A 15,081-nucleotide genomic window follows, 5' to 3' on the forward strand; every position below is an offset into this window, starting at 1 on the left:
GGGGGTTGCATATTTCCAGATGTATGACAAATATTTGCTCTTAAAATATACACTATACAAACAATAAAATACCATGTACCGCTTCTCGCTACCTTGTTGGCAGGGGTTTGCACTACGCATTACATTATAATAGAAAATAGTCGCTAGATTTATGAAATTTTTTTAATGTATTAAACATTATAACGTGTGCTCACAAAAATTCTCATTGTCTCTTAAATAACTCTTAGAACAATAAAAGCCTGTCTTTATATAGCATCCTCTGCAGTAGCATCTTTCTCAAATATTGGTGCGATGGCAAATGGCTTCGCAGCCTTCGACTTGACAGGACGGGAGATTGGAAGAAACCAGTGCTCAATTTGAGCTGGTAGTTGCTGGTGGGGGGCACTGGCACTTGTTTTTGGAACTGTCACCTAATTTCTCAGATGTTTACCGAGTGCAAGAGAGGAAAAACATATAGATCAGAAAGATGGAGGAAGAGAAAGGCAGCACAATCATCACAAAAGGAGAAAGCAGGAACCTAAAATAGCGAGAAAAAGGGGCAGGGAATTTTTGGTAGTGGATTAAAGATTACTAGCCTTGGTATTAGTCATTGTCATAGGATTTTATTAAGCGCACATATCACCCAGGGATCTCAAAGCGCTAGCCAAAACCATAGAAGGGATGGAGAGCCATGGCAGAAGAAGAGGAGCGATCAAAAGAGCCAGGTTTTTAGCCTTTGCTGAAACTGACTATGGTCAGGAGCCATACGCAAGTGCAGAGGGAGTGCTTTCCAGAAAGTAGTGGCAAGATGTGAGAAGGATCTGCCGCCATTTCTGACAGTACGAATCCTGAGAGGAGTGAGGAGTTAGGTAGGTACCAATTGAGTTTTTTTGCCAGATAACTTGGCCCGTTCCCGTGAATGGCTTTATGTACAAGACAGATGATCTTGAAACAGATTTGTTTCCTGATGGGGAGCCAGTGGGGAGCTCTCAAACTCGGAGCTGATGGAGACCGTGATGGTAGATTAAGTGCTAGTCTGGTGGCAGTGTTTTGTTGCACTTGAAGTTTGGTAAGAAGCTCTTCATTGATGGAAGCCATCAGGGCGTTCCCATAATCGAGCCGACTGCACAAGCGTTTTTCTTGATTCAACTGGGATCTGTTGGAAGACCTTGCGTAGGCTTCGCATTAGCCCCTAGCAAATGCCTGTTGCATGGTTAACATGGTCTTTCATGGACAGTTTGTTATCGATCATCACTCCTAGGTTACGAACCACAAGTTTAGGGGAAGTACAGGGGCCAATATTCTGAGGCCACCAGTCACTGACCAGAATTCATTGACCTTCCCGAAGTGGATATCTCCGTCTTATTGGCGTTGAGCTGGAGGTGGTTGGTTTGCATCCAGGTGCTGATATGGTCATGCAGTTTATAAATCTAAGTTTAGTGTCTGATAGATCTGAGCCAAGAGTGATCAATAGTTGAGTGTCGTCTGCATATGACACTGTGTCGAAACCATGGGATCTGATCACCCTGGCCAGGGGTGCCACATAAAGATTAAAAAGTGTGGGACTTAGGATAGATCCCTGGGGTATTCCCTTATCAACCATCCAGCTTTGAGAAACGTAAGTACCAATTTGAACCATCGAGGTTCGATCAATTAGATAGCTCCTGAGCCATTGTAGGGCATTTCCCTAGTCTCCCACAGTCGATGTATTAGAGTCCTGTGGGAGATGGTGTCAAAAGTAGCTGACAGATCAAGTAGGATAGCATGGCTGACTGCCCGTTGTCCTGTGCATGTCTTATATTGTCTACTTCCTCTATCAGCGATGTTTCTGTGAGTGGGCTGCCTGAAACCCTGATTGAGAGGGGTCCAACAATTTATTGCTTTTTATGAAGGTTGTAAGTTGCTTATTAACCAAGGACTTTCTCAAAATAGGGAAGAAGAGAAATCGGTCGATATTTGCTTGGTTCTTTAGGGTCTAAAGACGGTCTTTTCAAGATAGGTTTGACCCTGGCTGCCTTCCATTTTAGGGGGAACCGTGGCAAAATTTATGGATAGATTAAAAAGGTCAGTGAGACTTTTGAAGAGAGCTGGGGTAATGTTGGACAGGATATGGGGTGAGAGTAGATCAGCCGGAGAGCCTAATTTGACATCCTCCTGGGTGAGTTTAGTCAACTCCTTTTGATAATTTAAGGTAGATGTCTGATTGTTGACAGGCACGTTATAATGGTATTCTGTTGTCGGATTAGGAAAGAGGTTATAAATAGTGTTAATCTTTTCATCATAAAAGGCGGATAGTGTATCAGCCCAATCTATTGAGGCGGGATTTTCAGACTGGCAGGAGGAGGGACTGATGAATTCCATTAATATTTTGTAAAGTTCTTTGAGTTTGCAGCCTTGTCACTTCTGTCACTAATGTATCTTTTTTAGCTGATTTGATGTTGTCAAGATAGTGTCTGTGGATAAGTTTGTATGCCTGCCTATCCTCAATGCTTTTAGAGTTCCTCCATTTGTGCTCCGCTTTCCTACTGGCCAATTGATCAGATTTTACGTATTCATTAAACTACGGTGATACTTTGTGCTTGAGTTCAACCTTGGTCAGGGGTGCGACAATGTCAAGGCACCCAATGTTTAATTGCACTGGCCTCCTGCTTCTGAGCAGAACTTCAGCCACCCTACTCTTTTTTTCCACAAATTAAGCAGTGGAAAAAAACAGGTTCAGAAGGAATCTTCAAATACTTTTATTTGTCTTTTTGCCCTATTCAGTTATCCTATCCTGGCTTGTGAAACAGTCATTGCCTAAGGGCCACTGATTAAGCCTTGGTTGCTCATACCTTCTGTTCCCAGCAGATTACAGGTCAAACTCACCCCTTCATGCTTCTGGGTGATGGAGCGTAACAAGTAAACATTCCTATGCAGGCCTCTATGCCTTTTGACCAAAATACCACAGCATATTTTGCATCTATTGTAGAACCAATTCAACTTTTAAGCAACCAACATTAGTGTTTTAGTCCCATATTGGAGACCTAAGCTATGGGGCCAAATTGAAAAATGTGTGTACCTACACTCGGTGTGGAGGAAGTGGGCACACAAAGGAAAGATTGTGAATCGCGATATGAGGATCTCCAGACATTCATCCTTGCTGAATTCTCCTCAGCCATAATTTTTTAAAGACGTGGAAAAAAGTGAGTTTCTCCGGGAATAGGCTTGAGCAGTTATACTCAAAGTACAGCCCGGGGGCTTCATGCTGCAGCCCTCCTGACCTTTACAGGAGGTCCCCTTGTCAAGAGCAGCACTGGGCTAATGTTTATGGGCCCGATTCACAGAACTAACTTAAGACAAAATCCTAAACTTACTACCATTTTGATATTCACAGAAGGCACTTACTCATTTTGGTATTCACAGAAGTTAGGAGTCCTAACTTTAGGACTCCTAAATGCCTTCTGTGAATACCGAAAGTCTTAAAATTCAGAATTTTCTCAGTTTAGGAGCGTATATATATATATATATATATATATATATATATATATATATATATATATTCACTGAAAAAACCATAGGTTTCACACATGTTATAGTTAGCTAGACATTTCACTCATAAAAAACCAATGAAATTCCCCCGTTATAGTTAGTTCAGCTAACTATAACTTGCGCGCCCGCAATGCACTGCTGATGACGTCACATATTACATCACTCATGACATGGTCAGTGACATCACTCATGACATCACTGATGACATCTCAAATGACATCACTGATGACATCATCCATTGAGTATGTGTTTCTTAACAATTTTAATATATTTAATATATATAGGGAAAGGCCTGTTGAAGAATGAGTGGGTATACAAGTGTGTAAATGGATGATTTTCTGTGGTGCGTAACTAACTTTCTAAGTGAGTCATTAAATGTATCTTACTGCAGACTAGTGACTAAACTGTGTAAATGTCTGTATGTTTCTGTATGTTGGTGTATAAGTGGCTGCATGGTTTTGTGAATACCTATATGAGTTTCTATATGAGTTATTGATTGCTTGTCTGAGTATCTGTATGGGTTCCTGAGTGTTTGTGTGGGTAGGGTGTGTGTGACTCTATGCATAGATGTGTGAGTGGGTGATTCTATGGGTGCATGGTTTTAAGAGTGCATCTGTGATGGACTGTATGGTTGAGTGAGTGTATGTATGGGTGTGTTAGGGATTGAATGTGTATCTCAGTGGTACATTTGTGACTAACTACACATGTGAAAGGCAGTATATGTGCGTGTAAGAGTATATAAGTGGGTAGATGTGAGACTGTGTGATTGTGAGAGTGGCTGTATGGATGAGTGTGTGCTTGTATCAATGATTCTATAAGAGTGAAAAAAATGTGATACTATTTTTATGATTAAGTGAACTTGAGTGTGTATAACCGCATAGGTGAGTAAATTGGACTGTGATGACTAGGTGTGTCAGTACCTCAATGGATGATTTGCGGTGTGTGAGTGTCTATATAGGTGTATAAATGCATATGATAGTCCTGTACGGAGTGACTGTAAGTATGAGTGACTGTACAGGTGAGTGAGTGGAGATGTATGTAGACCTAAGAGTCAATGAGTGGGTATGTAGTTATTGGTATTGGAGTATCTATGGTTTTCAAAATGGCCGTCTGAAATTTTGAGTCGGTGTATCAAAGGTTATATTAGGGTGTGAGAAGATGCACTAATTTGTCACATGGATGACATCATCAGTGATGTAATCAGTGATGTCATTTGAGATGTCATCAGTGATGTCATGAGTGATGTCACTGACCATGTCATGAGTGATGTAATATGTGACGTCATCAGCAGTGGATTGCGGGCGCGCAAGTTATAGTTAGCTGAACTAACTATAACGGGGGAATTTCATTGGTTTTTTACGAGTGAAATGTCCAGCTAACTATAACATGTGCGAAACCTATGGTTTTTTCTGTGAATTTGCAAGGTTTTTTAAATGCTAATTCCTAACTATGATGTTTCTGAAACCTATGTTTTTTTCAGTGAATTTCAAAGGTTTTTTTAATGCTAATTTATGTATTTTTTAATATATTTTTTTATAAATTTCTTTTATAAAAATGTACCTATGTATATAGTTATAGATTACCTCTATCCTTTAATTTGGAATGGCTCTGCTTTTTAAAAAAAAATGTTTGATAAAGTTGAACAGTATAGTTAATATCTTCTATTAACTTATAAACCCTTTAATTCATTTTTTTTTTTTTATGGGTTTTTACTGTGCGCGCTCGGTGCGCGCACGGTGATTGCTACGTCATCGTACGTGTTCGGTGCTGTGCGCGTACGTACATTCTCAACGTACGCATGCGTACGTCGTGCGTACTCCGCACGGTACGTTCGTGCATGCGTGCGTGCTTCGTACGTGCTCGGTGCGCACACTATGTACGCATGCGTACGTTCTCCACGTACGCATACGTACATCGTGTGTACTCCGCGCGGTACGTTCGCGCATGCGCGAGTGCTTCGTACGCGTTCGGTGCGCACACTACGTACGCATGCGTACGTTGTTCATGTGCGCATGCGTACGTCGTGCGTGGTCCGCGCGCTACGTTTACGCATGCGCACGTACTACGCGCGCTAAGTTCGCGCATGCGCGCGTAGTACGTTCGCGCATGCGCACGTGCTCTGCGCATGCGCCGTGCACGCACGGTGCGCGCACCGTAAGTCATGTGATTAAGAAAAAACACTTTTGATTGGGTCATAGTACTTTCACTTCCAGATTCTTCCAACACGACAACCAGGCAAGTCATGTGATTAATAAAGAACCCTTTTCATTGGTTCATAGTACTTTCACTTCCAGATTCTTCCAATACCACACCCACTCCCCTCATTATTACTTCTGATTCTCTGGGAGAAGGAGCTGATCTGTTTTTGAGATACAATGGCAGAGCAGCAGCCATCTTCTAGTAGTGATCAGGAGACTCTTGTGCCACAGAGACAGAGGAAGCAGAAAGACTCTTTCATATGGCAGTTTTTCACTTTTCCAGAGGGGCAGAAGAAGGTAAATGCTCCCAAAGTCACCTGCATTATTTGCAAACGGACCTTATCACGTGAAAATGCTAATAAGAAATACTCTTTTAGTATTCACACGATGTTAAGGCACGTTGAAGGACAACATCCTGTGTCTTTTGCTCGAGCTGCTAGTGAAAACTCACAAGCAGCTCACCCGAGCACATCCGCAGCAGCTCAGCCGAGCACATCATTGGAAGCTCAGCCGAGTACTTCTTCTGCGGTGGCGCCTTCACCTACTTCTTTACCTCTGGATATACACCATGCTTTTCGGAGGCTGTATACACGGTGCGTTGACTGTCATGCTCTTATTTCTATTGGTGAAACCAGTATTGATCTCATTGAGAGAAAGTTAGAGCAGCACTCATGGACCCGGCCATAGTTTTTTTCATTTTTTCGTTTTTCTGTTCCTCTGTCCCTACATTAACACAAGGGCTCTTTTTAGAGCCACCTAAAATCTAAACACAAAAACTTGTTTTTATAATCTATTTTTCGTTTTTATTTACAGTGCGCGCACCTTTTTTTTTTTTTTAAATTAATCGTTTTTTTCACCCTTTGTGATCCTTCAGGGACTCCCTGACAAAGACTAGGCGGTCAGGAAGTCTCTACCATGCCCCCTTTCCATGTTCTCCACCTTTGTTTTAAATTTAAACACATTTTTAAATGTTTTTTTTTAAATTGCAAGTAAAATGGATTACATTTCCTAAATTTTCTTTCATGATCTGAAAAAAGAAAAAAAGTATTAATATTCAACAATACATTTTCTTAAGCAGTACATGTTTTTACATATTTAACAAAGCAATTTTTTGCCCTTTTTTTGCTGTTTTCAGAATGTATTGAATATCACTGAAAATAGTGATATCAATTGTTTTCATCATTTAACAGCGGGCCAAAAAAAAAACAATCTGAAAATTGTTTAAAAAAAGCCCTGAATCTCTTCTCACTAAAACAGACCTTGATAGAAATGTCACAAATATATTAAAAATACCTTCTAAGAACAATAACTATTTGCAATAAATAACGTCTGTAAATCTTCCTGCTTAAGCACGTACACCAAAATAATATCTGTCAAACAAGTCCACAATTGATACCTTTACCTTTCCATGAGGCCAAATGGTAATTTTAAAATCCTTTGTAAGTGAAATATCCAATGTTAATCCTATAAAATTGAAATAATGGTTTCTTCAGATGCTTGAATTTGCATCTAAAATTTTGGTTTTAGAAAAATTAAGTTACAATTTGGTAAATCATAAGGCAAACGTTGCTTGAAAATCAATTGAGAATCATTACACAGTGTCCAGCCTTTTTCACATTTAAGATAAACTGTGTAATGACCAGAAGTTATAGAAGGTCCATCATGAAAAATAATTGCAACTGCAACAAAAGTTTTACCTGATATTGATAATTGATTTCCTACAAACTTCTTTAGTAAAGTTTCCATTTTAGTTCCATCTGCTCTACAACGTTTCATCATTAAAATTACATACTGTCCATATTTATTTAAAAATAACGTTGATAACATGTCTGATTTACATTGAGAACATTCCATGTTGTGATTTGCATCTTCAACTACTTTACTAAAAGTCACTGTTTTACTCTCTGGTAATGTTAAATATATGAACCTTTCAGAATCAACATTACTGCTGCATGTGTTCATACAGTTTTCACAACAATGTTCCCATTTATATGAGACACCTAATATATTTTCTATTTCTACCCCTTCATCTTCCAGTACCATAAGCATATACATCAAGAATTCCTGTGCATCTTGATGGACATCTTGTGTAAACTGTGTACATCCAGAACATTCATCTAAAAGATTTCTAACATCAGAAGCACTTTCTATTTTAGTTTTATAATTACTCAGCTTCTCATAAAGGAGACTCAGCAGAGAACAGAATCTTTTTTCATGATTTAGTATTATCTGCTCTGGCAAAATTTGAAGATAAAATACAACATTCAGCACTACATTTACGTAGCAGTTGACACCAGAGCTATTTTCAAAATGACAACCAACAACCTCTTCAACACTGTCCTTTTTCTTTTTGCTTGCAGTCACATCACTCTCTTTTTGTTTTCTCTTCTGTACATCCTCATTACAGATATTCTCAAATCTCCTTTTCCGACAAACAACACGTTTTTCAAACACAGGATACTGACCTAAATGAGGAGCATAGCTTCTTCTTAATCTATTATATTCCTTTACACAGTTTGCATCAGCACTAACTTTTGAGTCATCAAAGTCTATCATGAATAAACCAGATAATTTTTTCACTCATGACAAAGCAACATATGCCATACCTTCTTTAAACACAGTAGATCCAATGTTTACAAAAGCACTATCTACAGTTAATCCTTGAGATTTGTGAATAGTTACAGCATATGCTAGAGAAAACGGAAACTGCTTCCTACGTACATATAAGTCTTTCACAAGCAGGAAAAAAATGTCTTTAACCTCTTCAATCTGATCAAATTTTATTTTTAAAAATTCAATTCCAACTTTTTTCTGGTAATTAACAAAACCCACAACCTTACCCATTGCTCCGTTCACTAAACCTTTCTCTACATCCAAATTACGTCTTAAAATTACTCGACAGTTCATACATACATAAAGATTCTTTTCTAAACCAGCTGTTTTCGAGATGTTTTTCTCTAGAGAATCCAATTTACTTGTCAATTTGTTTGTCAATATAATAGTTATTCCTTCATGTTGTATTTTATCCACAGCTTCCAGTTTGACAATCTCTTCATTTTCCAATTTCAAAAGTTCTTGATTGAATATAGAGCATTCATGTAGTGTTGGCATTAAGCAGATTACAGTATTTTTACCAGCAATGTTCTTGTATATTTTCTCTGGAACTATTTGTTCTGTTGGAAACACATTACATAGCAATCAACTCTGTAAAGCTTTTCTGCCATGTTCTGTGAGTAGTCCAATTCTGATATCTTTGAGAATACTTGCATAATCCTCATCATTGGCTTGCCACATATTGGTAATGAGTTGTTTATACTCAAAGTATGTCCAAATATTCACATTACCTATACTTCCTAATGACTTTTTCGTGTCTTCATGTGTAAGGGTTTGAAATACTGGTTGTCCTTTAACTGGAGTGAGCTGCAGAAGATCCCCAAAAATTATAACATGTTTTCCTCCAAATAGCACGTCATAGTTTGTCTTTAGAATTTGCTACATTCTTAAATGCACAAAGGCAAGCATTAAGTTTGATACCATGCTTACCTCATCAATGATGAGAACTTTCATTTTTTTCAATACTCTTGCAACTTCAAAACATGCTTCTTCTGTTAGCTTGTGGTATTGTATTTTGTTCTCGTGCTCTACTGGTAACATTAGCAAACGATGGAGGGTAATTCCTTTTATGTTATATGCTGCTTACCCAGTTGGAGCAGTAACAACAGAAGACAAAGTTGAATCTGTTTTTTGCTGTAGATAGCTTCTAATTACTTTAATCAAGAAACTTTTTTCAGTTCCGGCTTGTCCACTCACATACATTCTGATTGGTTGAAACGATGTGCATGAGCACTCTTTATTTTCATGTAGTAATCCGTGATCAATTTTTTTTCTGACTTCCTCATAAATTTGTTGTTGTTCATCATTCAGTTGTTGTTCCATATTTGGTAAGTCTATTAAATCTTCCTGAGCTTGATTCATAGCTGTTTCGACTTCAGTCATGGCTATTGCAGCTTCATTTTCTTCGATTGGTTGTCCTAGAGGATCTTGACTGAACGTCCCAGAACTTTGACTGTCGAGAACTGTCTCTAGCTACTTCAGCTGCAATTGTTGCTTCTTGTTCAATTTCTTCATTTAACATTTGAACATAAGTTGAGAAAGTACTGGATTCTATGCTATCTTTGCAAGCATTGAAGGAATCTTCATAGCTCTGAAAATCTCCAAGTAGTTCGTCCTCTGAACTCCATGGTTTAAACAGCTGTAAAAGTGCCAAGTAGTAAAATTCCTTTTTGTCAGTAGTGTCGCAACTTAGCTTCCGGTGATTTATCAAACTTCCTTTTGTTTGTTTTACCAAACATCCTTCCTCACCAGTGACTTTATATTTTCCATTGTTGATGTCTTCTGTTGTATTCCGTTTATAAATGTAGTTCTGCAGCACTTCATATAGACACATGTTCTCAAGATGATGACTTCTTTGTGGGTAATATGTGTCCAACATGTTTGTTCTTAAAATGTCTGTACTTTCAGGTTCGTACTCGGCTAAATATTCAATTTCTCGAACAGATTTCAGTACCCGATTTCTCATTCCTGCAAGGCCTAAACTTACCCAAATTATTCTTCTGGATTTGGAGTACAGACTTGCAGATGATAACCTATCTGAGCATTCGTAGGATCCAATTTCTCGATGCGATAACATCTTTAAACTGAAACTGTATAGCTTTTTACTGACAGTCTTCTCGTGAGAAATCTCTTCCCACATTTCTTTCAATTCTGTTTTCTCAGATTTAGTGATGTAAGATGTGACATACCGAGCAACAGCAATAGAATTGTCAGCTACATACTGTATATCCATGTTAGCATCCCACATGGATAAAATGACTGGGTTGTAGTCATTTATATATTTTGACTCTTCTTTTCTTCGTAGGTTGTAGGTATTCTTAGGCAATTTTCTTGTAATAGTATGTCGCACAGCTGACATAAAACTGTTTACTCTTCCTTTTGAAAGAACTGGTCGTGGAAATCCAAATCGACATTTTGTGTAGAATTTATCTTTACTCTTGTACTTTCGTCGACAGTATTTTCCACACCGATGACTTTGGAAACGTAAAACTTGCTCTTTTAAGTTTTTTTCTTCTGTGCTTTTAGGTATAGCACATGTTGCATATTCTTCAATGAAAGATAAAACTGCATCATCAGAATCTGTTCCAAATTTGGGGCATCCTTGACCCACAACAGCATATGAATATGAGGAGCACCTCTTGCTTGGTACTATTTTCTCCAAAAGAAATCCACAACTTCTCCAAGAGGTGGATTTTTTTATTGCAGATGAAGGATATCATAGCCTCAAATCTATGATTGAAATATCTGCAAACATTAACTGGATCCAATGAGCACAATTCTCCTGCTGTCTTGTATTGGATGTTTTCAATATTTGAATTTGCCTCTCGAAGAAAATCCAGTAAATCATCCCAAGCGTACTCAGCACAGCTTAGGGTAAGGAACCATGTAGGAGTTCCTAAATTCCGTAACATACATTTCAGTTCTCCATGGCGTCGGTACCAATATTCATTAGTTCCTCGCTGACAAGCCATCAAATTTATCAATTGAGATTCCAAATGATCATCTCGCTGTTGCACTTTGTTCATAAAATCCTTTGCAGACACATTATGTAGATGTACTCCAGTTTTTAAAATGTGATTTACTGCATAAGATAGTGCAGACAAGTCACTTTCACATAAAAGATGAAACAAATAAGGAATACTTTGACAAAATCTTGGATCTTCTGCATATAACCTTGTAGTCCGATACTCAGAAGCAGGAATCTGTACTGGACGTTCATCATATCGTCCACCTTTTCCTGTAGGAAACAGCTGGGGAAAACAACGAGCTTCCAAGCTCTCCTCCCATACACTCACGGGAGTTCCTTGTGCTTTTTTCATCTGAAACAGATCAATAGTGTTTCCTATAACTTCTTTAGAATGAAGAGGATGTATGCTGAAATGTTCATAAATTTCTTCTTCTTTTGACTTATCCACTTTTTCAATTTGCCCAGCTGGTATTCCTGAGTCTGCTAGTAAAACTTCTTCATCTTCATCCATATAAATTGTTTCATACCATTTATTATTTCTTTTCAAATATAAATTTGCTCTTTGTACTTTTCGTACATCTACCAGCTCCTGCCAAATTTTCTTATTCTTTGTTGGTACTCCATTAACCAGAATAACTAATGGTTCAGTTTCCAATCTATCTGCATCAATTGTTTCCATATTTTTTTTCAAATCCAATGGCAAATAGACAACTCTTCCTTTTAAACCTCTTTGTAAATCCGAAGGAGGTAATTTACCTGTTTTGGGCTCCATACGCACTATGGTCTGAAACGGATGGACACATTGAATGAGTATAGACTCATACGTATTTAAATCAGAAAGTTCTGCAGGAATATCAACCAATTCTAAATTATTATGTACAGCTCTAGCTGGCATTCTATTTTCTTCTAACTTGATATAACAGTATTTACAAATACGCTGATCTTCACCCAAATCAAAACTATTTTCCAGAAATATATATGTTGCAAAATCCTTCCACTTATAATTATCTTCATTTTCACTTTTTTTATACAGATCAACATTACTTGTTTGAATTTTATAATGGCTTCTCCGGCAGCAAATACAAGTAATATTTGGTCTTTCTTTAGAGATGATAGCAAATTTTGTCATTTCATCTTCAAAAATTTTACTAACAGTGAGTTCTACATTCTCTTCCACATTTTCCTCAATAACTGTGTCATTTCCTGCACTTTCTTGCTCAGGACCAAAGTAACAAAACTGAATATCATCAGTAACCTTCACTACATCTGATACAGATCCACGGAACAGAGCACTATTCAACTCATTTAACTTTAGTGCTGGACTTTTAGCAAAATACAATGTTCTCACAAACTTTCTCATTTCAGTATGATGAACAGCCAGCATCCTAAAATGGTGAAAAACACTTTTGCAAACTTTCCTAGATAGACAAGCAAGAGAATGTCCTTGCAAACCAGTATTCTCTCTCACTCTGCTTGGGTCTAGTCTTTGAAGCACCTTAATCTTCTGTTTAACACTCTTTTTACTATATTCTCTTAGGAAGTCATGTAATTTATCAATAGATTCCTGTCGCACAGTGCAAATACTACTACAATTCCAAGTGTACACTGGGGCTTTAGGACGTCTCCCCATAACCTCATCAGCTAACACTTCTTCCTCATTTCTTGGAACCATTTTCTCCTTTTCCATTGCACAACCATCTTTAACTTCATAAGCTCGACCATTGGTGTCAACTGCATGCAACAAACTATTACTTTGAAGATAAATCTCTTCATTAAAAAACGGTTCAGTACTTGAACTATGCTTCCATTCTCCTAAGAACACTTTACAAAAGTTATTTTTTTTCACTACTCTTTTCCTTTTGCTTTGTGACTTCATTGCTTTGACTAATTTTTCTAATCTACGCATCCTGTTCAAAATTAAAATGAATAGTTTTTGTTTTATTTCCAAAGCCTTAGCAACAATTGTTTCAATATATTTCTTTTTTTTATAAAATTTGGTTTTCTTCTTATATTTTTTCACATCCTTTAGCAAATTTAACATTACTCTTCTCTGAAACATTTTTCGACGAATGTTTTTAAAATCTATTTTTCGTGTTAAGTCACTCTTTCTTACTTCTGATTCTACATTGGCTTTTTGTATTTTCTGTCGACTCTGTTGTTGTTTTGTACTTGAAACACTATTTGCAGTGGATATATTTTTAACATTTTTTCTTTGTTTGAAGATATTTAAAAAAAAATTCTTAGTCTGCTTACCAGAAGACTTTTTCTTTTTTCCAACATGAGGTTCTTCAACTATTTTTTTGGTCCAGTTTTCTTCAAATATAGATGTTGTTGGTGTTCTTTTCTCTTTCTTGACTTTTTAGGCATCTTTAATTAATTTCACTGTTGTTCAGCTATACCTGAAAGAAACTAAAAAAAAAATACCTTTATGTAATTTTAATACATTACGATTTTTTTGTTGAACTTTTCAAATCCTATCATATGACCTGTGCCTTTACTACAACAGCAAATCTGACAGAACAAGAGCAACACGTATTAAATCTCTAACATCAATTCCTGTGTGCACACAGACTCATGGTGTGATTCTAGGCAAAAAACGATTTTGGTTTGGCAATTTCAAAGCACATTTACTACTGTGGAAGAGTAAGTGATAATTGCTATGGCAGCCTGACACATTTTGCTTATATTTTAGAGAGGCAGAAAAGAGCACATGTCCTAACAGCTACTTGAGACCATCAGCATGTGTTACAGGATGAGTGATTAGAGTAGAGCAAAGGAAATGAGCCTTGGTGACGTTGAATGTGTTAGCATTACACACTGCTATCTGAAATACAACACAGAGCTGAATAGTAAGCATGACAGTGCAGGAGAAGCACCTGTCTGTATGCTAAGAGCGTGCTTCTGGAGACCGTGTATTGTCAGGTGCAACACAGATCTGCATGGACGCTTGCACAACTGCATGAAGACTGCAGACATGTATGTAAGAGTACATGTGTGGTAAAGGTTAATTGGAGTTTTGAACATGTAAAAACTACCTCGCCCATTGCGGGAGTGGAAGGAAAATGTACCATGCTAATTTCAAATGTGTTAGCATTTGCCTTTCATTTGTGAGAAAGTGATTTCTGGTAAATGCTAACCATCACAGTTCAAGAAAACAAGCTGCCCCTTTCCTGCGAGTGCAAGTCTAACAGAGCGAGAGCAACACGGATTAAATCTCTGAGAAGAATTCCTGTGTGCACACAGACTCATGGTGTGATTCTAGGCACAAAACAGTATCCCTGGGTGATACCAGTACACCTTAACTTATGGTGAAGACATACTCCATAATATCTTTCAAATTCAAGGCACTCCAATATCTTCCTTTACATAAAATGTAAAACACAACTTTTAAAGTGGTAGGAAAATGTACCATGCTAATTTCAAGTTCAAGTTTCAAAAGCTTTATTCGACAGCATGTCATAAAAGCAATTAACATCCTAACAATATCATCAATACTATACTAAAATACAATATTAAAAATACATTAAATCATGATGCTGGTGAATAACTTTAAGAAAAAAAACAACATCAATAATTAAAATCTATTTAAGAGATAAGATAATGATTTTTAAAATTGATTACATCATTTGGTATCAAGCATTCAGTGACCAGCTTCAAGGGATTTTAGGGTACGAAGGCGTAATATCCATGCCCACCCCAAAAATTTTGCGACAGCAATAGCTAAACAAGGAGTGCAATCAGATTCGAGTATTCTTAGAGCTTCCTTGTAACTACGTGTTCCCAAGTTTGAACATA

This window comes from Triturus cristatus, chromosome 5_1, assembly GCF_964204655.1.
Source record: "Triturus cristatus chromosome 5_1, aTriCri1.1, whole genome shotgun sequence".
NCBI classification, from domain to species: domain Eukaryota; kingdom Metazoa; phylum Chordata; class Amphibia; order Caudata; family Salamandridae; genus Triturus; species Triturus cristatus.